This window comes from Amblyomma americanum, chromosome 6, assembly GCF_052857255.1.
Source record: "Amblyomma americanum isolate KBUSLIRL-KWMA chromosome 6, ASM5285725v1, whole genome shotgun sequence".
NCBI lineage: Eukaryota > Metazoa > Arthropoda > Arachnida > Ixodida > Ixodidae > Amblyomma > Amblyomma americanum.
In genome coordinates this window covers 130,359,121-130,372,119 of record NC_135502.1, presented here as the reverse complement: position 1 = coordinate 130,372,119, position 12,999 = coordinate 130,359,121, and the positions used below count along the sequence as shown (strand labels likewise).

The 12,999-nt window shown below is 46.8% G+C and overlaps 1 protein-coding gene across 2 annotated transcripts in view; it reads left to right on the top strand.

Annotated features, from left to right (window-relative positions):
* Positions 1-7,844: 7,844 nt before the first annotated feature.
* The window catches only part of LOC144094103 (cell adhesion molecule Dscam1-like), a 519,023-nt gene continuing 513,868 nt past the window's right edge, over positions 7,845-12,999 (top strand). For both annotated transcript variants that reach the window (XM_077628014.1, XM_077628013.1), the window contains exon 1: positions 7,845-8,138. The gene's annotated coding sequence lies outside the window, so the exon portion shown is untranslated. The remainder of the gene's footprint in view (positions 8,139-12,999) is intronic.

The window sequence follows — 12,999 nt, the reverse complement described above, 5'->3', positions numbered from 1 at the left end:
TCTGGCCTCGCAGATAACGCTCTCTGCGAGTCTCTGGCACAATTCCAATTCCTGCTTCTGCCTGCCATCGCTGCCACTTTCACAGACTTTATTGCTTTCTCGCTTCTTTTGAAGCCACCCCCTTTATACAATGTGGTTCCGTTAGAACTTCTCCCAAGCTTAGCGCTAGTGTAATGGCGCCACTATCACAACTTCCCGCCAAGCCATTGCGTTTCCTTCATGGCGTCTCTCATCCTTCGGGCTCACTTCGAGCTTGTTCCTGTTGTCTTCTTTCGCCAGCTTTCTAGCGCTTACCGCAGTAATTGATTCATGCCTTAGTGCAGAAACATTCGTCACATATGTGGCAAGTAGGCTGTTCAGGCTCTGGTACATCGGGAGAACTCATCAGCGATAACTCAGAGCATCACCTCAACGATTGCGTAATAGCAATGCGTAGAATGGTCGCGCTCTCTAACCGTTTTATCATAACTCAGTAACTTCTCAGAAATCAGGTGACAGCAGATGCGCCTGCCGTTTTTGTGCCTTTTTTGCTCATTTCTTCATTTCTGCTGCTGACATAAATTCATACGAAGAAGGCAAAGTAGCTAACAGGAAAGGTGCTCTGGTGGCACCTTCGATTGTGTTACATTAAAGGAAGGCGAACGTCTGACCTGCGCTTGCTTAAAGAACCAAAATGGCTTCCGGACTACCAGAGTTTGGAAGCGCACTTGCCGCATATCAGACGAAGGCACCAGCATTAAAACATCAAGCCGCTACTGCGGTAAGCCCAATAAAGCACATGAAACACTACACCTTTTTGGTCGGCGCTTCTTTATTTTCACACGTGCCGTGACTGAGTCCATTAAAAAATTCATTTAACATTGCAATAAATTGTGCAGCACCCCTTCATAATACAACCTTTGTCCGTAAAGTTCCGAGACTGAGTCTAGTAAAAAAATGCGTTTAACATTGAAATCATCTGTGCAGCACCCTTTCGAAACAGTCTTTCTTGCAGTCTATACACAGCTTCCAACGCTTCTTGAGGTACTGGAAACAGTTGCCAGGGCTGTCAGCTCCTTTGTCGTGTCATCTTGAATGGCCTGCACGCTCCCCATCCAGCGACCTTTTAGGGCTGTCTTCACGAAACAGGAAATCATTGCATGGGGAGAGGTCAGGCTAGTATGGCAGATGGGGAAGTACAGTAATGCTGTGTTTGGCGAGAAATTTTGTCACGCTGAGAGCAGTGTGCGGCCTTGCGTTATCGTGGAGAACGCTCCATTGTCCAGATGCCCATAAACCAGGGCGACGGCGACGCAGTGATCACGCATGTTTTGGAGCACGCTGATATTAAACTCCTGATTCACCGTCTGCCCTTGTGAAACGAACTCGTGGTGTATGACACATCTGGCATCTAAAAAATCTATCAGAATCGTCTTTGTTTTGGTCTTCTATCGCCGCACCTTTCTCGACGCCGGAGAGCTTGTGGACCGCCATTCGGCGCTCTGCCTCGTTGTTTGAGGATCGTATTGAAAACACCTTGTTTCTTCTTCAGTAATGATGCTGTCGACGAATGCAGCATCCTTCTCTGCCTCGGAGATCAAATCAGCGCTCACTGATGCTCGCGTGTCCTTCTGGTCCTCTCTGAGGGAGTGCGGCAAAAGTCTGGCATTCAGCTTTCGTTTCGCCAAGTTCTCACGCAAAATTTGGTGGCATGTTGTCTTACTAATGTCGAGAGCATATGATAACATGCGGACTGTAATGGTGCGGTCTTGCTGTACGATTTTCCCGATCCGAGCCACGTTGTTCTCATTCCGTGAGGTTAAAGGGCGCCCCTGCCTTGTGTCGTCTTCTACCGACGTTCTCCCCGAAACAAACCTCTTGTGCCACTCGAAAACTCGCGCCGGCGATAATGTCTCGTTATCGTAATCGTCACGAAGGAGCTCATACGTCTGTGCGGCTGTCTTGCCAAGCTTCACAGAGAATTTTATGTTTACACGCTGTTCGAGGTGGACGTCCATCTCTCCACATTCACTCGCAGTGGAATGCGCAGACGACTATTGACAGCGTATTTTTCTACATGTAGTGCCATCTAGCGGCTGCCACAACAGTTAGCATAAATAGCTCAGGCTAGCCCGAAAATATTACGCTACACATATGTACCAACATTTGTTTTGGGTAATCAATTCTAGAGAAGAAAATAAATCACTCTCGAAACTTTATAAACAAAGGTTGTATTATGCAAACCACAGTGTACGTTTCAAGTCTAAACGAAGCCAATCTTAGCCTACGTGTGCAGGCTCCCTGAATCAACACTGAAGATGATATAAGCGAGCAATTTTGGCGATCATCTCATTCGGAAAGGATTACCTGGGCTTAGAGCCGAAGCGCCATCTTCTGCCTTTAACAGTGTGGCTTAATTGTTTGTAAAAAGCAAGGAAGCACAGAGCGAACGGCGCCCTCAGAGGGATGGGCGAACATTGAGTTTCTGCAGCATTTGTTGCATTTTATTACGTTGTTGCTGATGCTGCCAATGAGCATTCCGCACGTAACTTTCAGTGGCAATAGCCGAGCATTCACGAAGCATAGGTGGCTAAATTTCAAGACACGTACATTTGGCAGATTTATTCTACAGCATGCGTGTTCCGAGAAATTGCCCCCAAAGTTTCCACTGATTTCCCGCGATAACGCACGTAGAGCGGTGGATGTAGACGCGAAACTCCTCTCTAGTGTGACGCAAGTGTTGCGTCGGGCGTTTTTTTTTCGATTTCGATAGGCCAAGGTGAAATTTAATCACCAGCTTCACCGGTCGCTCAACGTTGGCAGGTGAAACGCCGCTTCAGGCCGGGAGGAGTTTCGCGCCAATCGTGACCATTTTGCGTGTGCCTTTACGCGCCTCGAGCTGATAATTTGGATGCCGATATTTCAGAACACACGTGGGCTAGAAGAATTTATAAGATGGCTAGTATTATGCAGGGTATAACGGCACCTTAGTTTCGCATATAAGCCTACCCACTTACTAAAGTTAGTAAAACCGAACTAATCGATCTTAGTTAATGAGGTGCCCGATGGTGACAATTATCATCTCACCTTATCTCCTTCTGGCCACATAACTTATGCGCAGAGGCGGACTTCACGTAACTCTAAGCGCTTAATTTTATGATATGTGTAAAGCATAATTTTTTCCTCTTCCTCTTTATCTCTCTCTAAAGCTTAATTTTGATCGCCCTATGTTCATTTTTCCACGTTATTTTGGGTCATTTTAGTCGAAGCAGAAATATGATAGCCTACGGTCTTCGCTGTGGCTTTTATATTCTTTCTATACAGTTTATCCCAGCACGATTTAAGAGTTATCCGTGCTTTTCTCGCGAGGTTGCAAATGCAGTTGGTATATATTTCATGCTTATCTTACGAAACCACTCAGCAATAACAGAAGTTATGCTTATGTTTTTCCTTGCTGTCAGAACATCATCAATAGAAATCAATTTTGAGAATAACAAGGAATTGGCTTATTATGGAAGTTTGGGCAGTTTCCGCACATGAATAATGCAGCGCTTTGCCTGTCAGTATTTAACTCACAGCAGAAACACTTAAATACCTGGGAGTCCTCATTTCTACAGATCTAAGCTGGAAAAATCATGTACTTAAAATTTGTTCAGCCGCTGAAAAGATACTCTGGTTTTTGCGCTGACGATTAAAACTGGCCTCACAATCTGCCAAGTTAGCTGCCTATTTAACTTATGTGCGACCAACACTAGAATATGCCTGCATTATATGGGATCCTGTAGAAAGTGGTTTAATAAAAAAACTTGAAAGCGTGCAAAGAAGAACAGCTCGATTTATAATGTCCAGATATACGCGTACTGATTCTGTAACAGAGATGCTGCGTCTTCTCAATTTGTCACCTCTAGCCGAACGTCGCCGAATGACCAGACTAAAATTTCCATTTCAGCTCTCAAGAAATTCGATCAATATCAATAGCTCCCATTACTTGGTCCCAAAACAACTTACACATCTCAGAGCAAGCAATGAATCCTCTTACCAAACCCCGAACCCACACATTAATGTGTACGCTAATTCTTACTTTCCGAGGACGATAGCAGAATGGAATGATTTACCAGCATCTCTCTTACAGTCCAGTACAATAACAACGTCGGAAAAGTTATCTCCATTTCACACTAAAAATTGGTTGTTGTTGTTGTTTGTTTTTAATGTAATATGCCTAACCCCTTCGTGATTACATCTCGCCTAAGATGAAGGCCGGGAATGTAGAAAAGTTTTCCTTTTTCCTTTTCGGTGTGAAATACCTGTAGGTTTTTAAAGTGAATGTTTATTAACACTACTTCTTAAAAAAAGAAAAACATTACCCTGCAAGAAATATGATTGTGTAGGTGGCGATGACTTTGTATTTTTGTATTTCTGTATAATGAAAAGGAAACCTGTTACGCCCCACCATTGTAACGGCCCCACGGCCGACAATATTTTCAAATAAATAATATATAAACTCTTTTTATCTGAACTGTCCTAGATCCGCCGCTGTAATCGTAAAAGACAGTTACCGTCTATTGGTTTTTCTGCAGCCCGAATTATTTTAATGGCACACAGATAATTCACTCTGGCCACAGATATCGTTCTTTGGAATGGCAGCATTTAGTTTCTATTCATGCATGTTTGTTCTTGGTTTGGCTTACGGGTTTCGGGGTGAATAACGTCCCACAGCTACTCAGGCTATGAGGGACGCCGTAGTGAAGGGATCCGGAAATTTCGACCAACTGGGGTTCTTCAACTTGCACCGACATCGCACTTTACCCTCGTCTTCTAGGTCAGCAGGCGAGCGCCATAACCTCCGAGACACTGCGGCAGTCCCGGCCTGTTCTTGAAAAAATTCAATAAATATAAGAGATCCCAAGTTAACCAGTAAGCAAGATTTAATGATGTTCTTCTAGCGCAGCGAATAAACTATTGGCGTAAACCTTCGTGCACATAAAATAGCCACATGAATGTTTACGGGATTATGTTATCATAAAATACAATACGCTGATTGCCAATAACAAAAACTATAGCCATGACTGTATGTAAACAATTTAATGCTGAATTTGAAGGTCGATAGGGAAAAGCTGCCACCATAGGATTTAACATAGAGGAACAAAACTTCTTAGCCTATGACACACACACACACACACACACGCACACACGCACACACACACGCACGCACGACACACACACACACACACACACACACACACACACACACACACACACACACACACACACACACACACACACACACACACACACACACACACACACACACACACACACACACACGCACGCACACACACACACACACACGCACGCACACACACACACACGCACACGCACGCACGCACGCAATTCACAAACGAGGTAATTCTTCGCCATCACCAATTTATGCAGGCGTTGAGCTTTGCTTGTGGTGTTAGCGTAATAGCACTATAACATTTAGTATGAAAACGAATAATTATATTGCTTCTCTTCTAGGTACCAGATCCTGCCCCTTGAAACTCAATCTGTCAGCCCTCTAACAATAATCATATAGCTTATTTGATGTAGGCTCCATTGTTCTTCTTGTTCATCAGATTAACTGCACCCTTATTCCTACCCTTTACCAAAGCTGTCTCAACACTAAGAAAGAATGAATCCTGCAGTACACAAACGGTCTTTTTCACCGCCATTTTTCTTGTGAGAATGGAGACCATAGTGCACCTGCTCTGCTAGAGCTCAGTGGTTGCACAGATTAGAGAATATGCTTCTATTGTTTCTTCATTTTGTTGTCAGCATGCATATCCTAGAGGGTCTTTTTCTGAGCGCACATCAGCTACATGCTTCGCATTGTGGTGTCATCTTACAGGCGCGTCCGCTTTATGGAGAAATCGGTCGTCATACGTAGGTCTGAACGACGCGGTTGGTCGTAAACGTAAATAAGGCGTTTTACGGGGCGTTTATGCACAACGGGAACGCTACCTCGGCTCCCTATATTACGAACACAACGTCCATTCCTTCTCACAAATATGGAAGCAGCACCCACGGTGGTAGAAGTAAACTGAGAAAGCAAAAAAAGGAACGAATTCAGGAAGCTGTTTGAGCAAATAATGGCGGTAAATCCATCTAGGCTACAAGAAATAGGCTACGAATGAGATTATCAAAACAGCGGCATCGCTACAGTTCTGTAGGTACACCCGTTGCCAAAAGCTTGGAGCCCCGGAGGTTTGCTTCCGAGTCACGCCGTGTGGCTCGTCATAGTTTGTGACGTCATGGTTTAAGACGATTTTTGACGAAGAGGAGAACCAGTCAAAAAGGACAAGGAGGAGAAGAGAGGCGTACACCTTGACGACTGGACTAGCAACTATGCTTTAATGAAAGCAGCAACCTCCAAGCAAAGCTAACATAGGCATGCCCCATGCTTTAAACACATACCAACATACAACGGGATATACAAAAGCTGAGCTGCGGGAATATTTTGTTCAAATGCCATTCTATGTCTCCACTTGTTGATTGCTGAACGTTTGCTTGAGTGTTTGTGTATTTTTTTTTCAACATGTGTATGGCCATTTCAGTGTTCTCATTTTTAAACATTATTAGATTCAGTGTATATACGTGTCGAGTGTTTCCTTTATTTAATCTACTACTGTATGTGTGACTGGCTTTGCAAAATGTCCTGTACCGCTCGTGTGCTACTGCTTGTAGGGGTTTCCTGGACCCAATCAAGGTGCCCAGGCAGCTTTTAGCCGGGAAACAATCCAGCTGAATCTGGAAAATAAACTTATTGACTATTGACTATACGCGGCACAACAATTGTAACATTCCAGAAATAACAAAGGGAGAATAAGCAGCGTATCTATCGCCAACGATCTAATAAAGCACTTTTTTCCGACAAGCGCACTGAAGTGGCACTCGTACAATTATCGCCTTGCATACTGATGAAGTATGATTCTATGAAGTATGATTCTATGATATATATGGGCTCCGTGATTTCAAGCGGAGCCCCCTAACACGGCTTTGAAGCAAACCCTCTGGGCTCTGCTTCTTTCAAAAGCTGTACACGGTGCAGCTGCGTTTGAATTATTTGCGGCTGCTAAATATTTGTTCCTCTAGACGAAAAACACATTTTCCCTCTGAATAGTAAGTACAGACAGCGCACTAGGCTAATGTTGGGACTGCAGCCCTGCATTTCTGGAAATAATTTCTTTCAAGTGTAGCATATATGAGTGCGGGTACCTTCAACGCAGATTGATCAGCGGTCTTTAAATCCTTCAAGACAAAAGTCTCTCACGGAACTGCTTTAAAACGTTTCGCAGGGCTCGTTAGTTTAGAAGCGTCTTGAAGCTTGCTCCGCGAAACGAGACGCAGAGAAGAAAATGTGAGCAGCGCTGTGCACGTTCTTAGGCTCTTCTCTCTCTTGTTTCGTTTTTTTGCGGTAAATCGTCTCAGGACGCTTAGTCCATTTAGAACGATGTCTCAGAAGCAAAATGCTCGTTAAAATACCGATCAGGTGATTCTAGGAGCGGCACAAGGACAAAAGAAGAAAGGGAGCATGTGGCCGCCGGGATTTCACTCCCGAAACCGACGCGACGAAATGAAGCTGACTGCGTCGCAGCGCCACCGGAAGTGGCGGCTGCTTTCCCGGGCTGCAGCAGTTTCTTGCTTCCACGCACAATTGCGCATGCGTACAGAGTGCGTGACGTCACGTCCTCTTCCGCGCCGGTTTCTCTCTTTTTATCTTTAGGTTTTGCTTTCTCTCTGGAGCTCGTTTCTTTTCCACCTCGCCTCTTCTGTCCATCACCCTCACTCTCTGCCGGCGCCCGCCGAAGCAGCTTTTTCCGCCCAGCAGCGCTGCCCGCGGGAGCAGCACCGACGGTCTCTGGAGGCGCGCGGCTACGAGCGGCCGCCGTTGGCTCGCGTGAGGGAAGGAGGGAGGTACACTGCTGGCCATGGCTACCTTGCGGCGGCAGCGGGGGCACCGTGGATTTGTGGCACTACGGCCTCGCGGTTCCTCTGCGCTGCGGCCTCCGACGGCGGTCGGCGACGATGTCCAGCCGCGCCACGACGTGCGTTGACGCGGGAAGGCTTCGTCGGCACGCCCTGATTCCTGCCTGCCGCACCGACGACGTCTCGGATAACAGGTGAGGGAGACGGCGCCGCTGTCCGAGAGGCGCGCGCAACGCCGGACCCCTGCCGCCGCTCGTTAGAGCCCGCACGATGCGGCACCGCTTCGAAAGAGCATTCCCTTGCGCCTGGGCCTTACCTTTCGGGCCCACTCGTTTAGGGGGACTTCCGCGCGGTCGCAAAATTCTGGGGCTCATGCAAGTAGCTCTGTAGCACTCTGAATGGCCTGAATGTGTAAAGGTATTTTTTCACGTGCCTTAATTAGGCCCATGTGCTCCTGGTTGAAGCTTAAGCTGAAGAATATAATGCCGAAGTTTCAGGTTACTTGAGGTCTGTTAGGTCGGCTTTGAGCTCGCCGCTGGGGTGCGAACGCACGGCACTAATGTCAAGGAAGCAATTCTTTCGATGTAGCCTGTCACCCATGAAGGCACTGAGGTCACATCTTCTAAAAAAAATATAGAAGTGCGCTCAGTATTTGTTGTTCACGACGCTTCCAAATTACCTACTATTTTTGGGGGGCCGTATCCGTTGCCATTTCTTTGTAGAACTACCGAAACAATGCTAATACCTTCCGGAGGCATGGCTTCCATGGAGACACGGATATGATTATACCCTGTTTTACAGGGGAAGAATCTTAGGAGAGTGAAAAAATCTCAGTAAAAGATTATTTCTGACCTGTGGATAGAAAACTGGAAATCTAATATAATGAGCGAAACTTCTGGCATGCAAAATGAACCTCGAAACTTGGCTACAGAGGTACCAGAAAGCCCAATATAGGAAGTTTAGTATGTATACAGCGAGCTTTGTCGGAAAGCGATTACTTCTTCAGTTTTTCGTAACATCACCTTTTTGTATATTGCACAATAGCTGCATATTTAGCACTAGTTGCTCTCTTTACTTCTGTTAGATTTATCATTATGGCGCAACTCTTCCGCAAGGCGCTTATAAATACTAACCATTTGAGATGCGTTTGTACTTGCAGCGTTTCATCTCAACTGTTGTTGTGTATGTGGATAAGACAATTTTATCGGTAACCCTTGTATGTCCTCATCACTCACTTCCCGTCTAGGAAGTGCGTTCGCGTAATTGCTGTGGGCTCGCACGATGCCTGTCACGATGGAAACCGGACGCGGCTTAGGCGGCGGCTCTGATCGGAAGCGACAGCCACTGTGCCATAAGACAGCAGTGGAGGGAAGAGCGATTGAGGCAGAGCTCATGTTTGTACTCCGGTTCATTCTCAACCGCCAGCATTTCTGGAAAGCACGGTGCATATGTTTGGTGTGCGCTGAGTGAACTCACTTGCTATACCTGTCCCTTAAGGCTAATAGACAGGCTGGAGTAGAGAGTGTGTGTTACACGACGAACGATGCAGGGATAAGTGATAGGCGTAATGTTAACGAGAGCGAGAACTTGCGTACAGTTCAGATGAGGCGCAAGCTCGAGACATTTTAGCCAATGTTCAGAAAATGAGATGGACGTTTACAGCACATGTGATGTGTTAACAGTTTGAGGCGGAGTTTATTGGCGGTTTATTTGCGCTTATTTATTTAAAATTCGTATCTCCGTAGTTTTTTTACAGCAAAAACAACAAAGGAGATCCTCTATGGGAGAGGGAGAGATTAGCGTTTATTGAATAGAATGCTTGGGTGGGCCCTCATTCCAGGAGTCCATTGGCTTTTGCCGCCGCTCTTGCCTCTATGGGAGCTGATAATCAGGAGAAGGGGTTTGATGAAGAAAAAAACCACTGTTGGCGCAGCGGGTGCATACAGTTGAAGTGCTGGATGCGACCTTTCCTCTGGAGTGGGCCTGATTCGACCCATGGACAGATGACTCCGATGAACACGCAATACCGGTGCACGGTTGCTGCCATAGAAAGACCGTCGCAAGCGTTGTCTATTGTATGCTGTCTATCCTGAAACAGCCAAGAAATCAAGTATAACGCCTATGTGCTAGTACCCAGTTCATTCTAGGAAAATGTCATAGTCATTTGCTTTCGTAGGTTGCTAGTAGTTTGCATGGGTTTCATTCGTTTGTCTTCTTTTTGTCACGCTCGTTTTGAGTCATCATTTGGCTCGCTTCAGCATGTTCTAAACCAAAAACATCCTATCCATGCTGGCTCGGTAAAATTGATGCCCTTTATCTGTAGTAAAATTACCCGTTCAATGCAGTGATGTCTGGCCTTGCCAACTTTAGTACTCAGTTTCTGGTGCGAGGCCGCGTGCTAAACATCCGGTTCGAGAAGGAAACTCGGAAATGATTTTGTTCCACACCAGGGAATCCACGTAATGTTGTCTCTTCTGCACTGAACTTACGCAGTAAAAATCTGCCCATGACATTAACCACCCAGAGGCTGTACGAGCAGAACGCGGCAAAGTTTCCGATCAATGTCTGGTTTAACTGAGAAAGCGCAAATCATACAGCGGCAGCCAAGTGTGCCTGCGTGGCTCGTCCGTTTATGTGGCCGCACTCGCGTTCAAGCGTTGGCCGTGAAACTGGGCAGCTGTCACTTTGTTCGCTGCACGGAGCACCCACGCTCCCGCACGCATCCAGGGTCTCGAGGACGACACAAGACGCGAGCGCGTTATTCTGGTCGCCGTCGGCCACTCGCGTTTCTTTTGCATCGCATTCTGCGGGCACCGGTCGCCGAAGGAGCACTCCTCCAAGAAAGATGGTCCTCAGCGCGATGGCCACCACCGGTGCGTGCGTTTCTTTGGGGGAGAAATGGGTGCACGCTGCTTATTCCGCGCGCTCTCTCCGTCCATCTGCCGGTTCCTCCTCGATCGATATCGCCGACGTCGCGCCGAGCTTTCTGGGCCCGCGCGGGCTCGCGGAAACGCTACGGTAAAGGCCGCTTCTCGGGCGAGCCCAGACCGCGGCCCAATTGCATTCCGCCGTCTCGCGTTTCGCACCCCTTCGGCGCTCGCTGGACGTCCCCCCTTCGCTCTCTCGTGTCGCGAACTGACGTGCGCCGCCGGTTTTTTCGGGCGGCCCCGCCGACGCTTATCTCGTTCGCAACGTGTTCCTGCGTCTCCGTGTGTATACTTGGTCGCCGGCGCAGGCTAAATTGGTGTGTCAACGCGGGTCGAGTGTCCTCTTCGCGATACAGCGAGGATCCGAACGACTTCGGCCCCTTCCTTCGGCGCGTTCCGTTTTAAATGTCGGGCTCCATTCGCTGTTTTTTATTTTCATGTTCTGACTGAGGGCACGTGGACACACGAGTTCTTTTTATTATTCTGCTGTCTTATCACTCTTTATTCCTGTCTTCTGCATCGAGTGGACTGTTTAGAAGTATGCGTTACGCTCCAGCGCTGCATTGGTGTTCAGTGCAGCGGCAGTCAAAAAAAGATGTGACTTTGACTAAATGTTAGCTGTTAGATGTTAACCATATAGTGCTGGTTTCAACAAACATGTCTTGAGCAATATGGGTAGTAGGAAACTTGATATAATAGGGACGTCAACCTGTCCACAAGGGTAGATTATTACAGCCTTTTAGTTGGTCTATCTCCTTCCATAAGTTAAGTCGAGTTGTCGCCTGCTTTAAATTCGTTCATTTCTATTGCAAGCCATCCAGGTGGTGGAAAATACTAAACTTCTCCGTTCTTGAAAATACTCGCATTTATTACTACGTAACACGTACACACCCTAACAAAAATTCTCCGTTCACCAGCGCAACTACTCAGGCGCACTGTAGAGAGGCGCGAGATTTCTCCCGAGTCTCGTTCGAGTATTTTCTGGAAGGAATTACACATATCTTGAAATTGCAGTTATCAGTTTTACTTTTGTGCGTTTCTGTCTGCTTAATTGTCTCCCTATACCCCGTGTTGCTGCACTAGTTCCAGCACAATTTCTTTTTTACCGTACTGCACACTCCAAGCGTGTAGTCCTCGTTGTTGTGCGCGCCTCTTTATTATTTTTTAAGCCGTACTTGCATGGCCCACACATCCGGGCACGCGCATTGGCCGTATTAACACAAAACCGAAGAGCCTCAGAGCGTTCGCGTCGCGAAACAGCTAAGAGAAGCATGCCTTTACTAATGGGCACCGGCGTCAGATGTCTACCACTAATTCTGAGAGGGGGCACACATGTTTGGGTGGGGTGCTCAAAAACAAACAAAAATAAAAGCCGGCGCAGGGAAAACAGCGAAGGAAGGAGCGGGGACCGACGGAGCGAAAAAAGTGCCTCAGCGTGGAGCTGCACTACGGATTTCGAGAATGCACTGGAGGAGGCCACGCTGTTATGATGAGCCCGCATGTTTTCTACAGAATAAAAAAAAAACCTCTTGCGCTCAGCGAGGAGCCCATTCCATGAGAAGGAGCGAGCAGCCAGCTTGCCGCACTCTTTCGGCATTCCACCGTCATCGCTGAGCTACGAATGGCGTGCCGTAGTAGTACTCGAACTTTGAAGTTTATTGTGTTTAACAAGTGGTTTACAAGTGTGCAAGTAAGATGTGGTTCGTGGATTGACCAGCCCTACCTACTGAGCACCGGGCAATAGACAGCGTTGGAAGAATCGAACACGCACGCGCGCAAACGTGCGCACGGGCCGCGGAAAAATTTCATGGCTGTGATACAATGACAAGAGAAATTGCATGAGAACTGCCACTTCACTTGAAATAAAAATAACACTAGCAAAGTGATTTCAGAAACATTTGATAAAAAGCCCATAAGCATTGTTCTTAGTAACTTTTATTTCGGTGAATGAAATCCCACTTGTATTTCTGTAATCAGATTTGTGTACATTAACCACGTATGAATTCTGAGGCCGAAACGCTGCATTTGGTGGCTGGGTTCGGATGACTCCAGAGCCGACAATCGTCTTGGAAACCAGGAATGCAATGTGCCTCTTGACGGTTGAATGGACGGAAAATATGAACTTCCC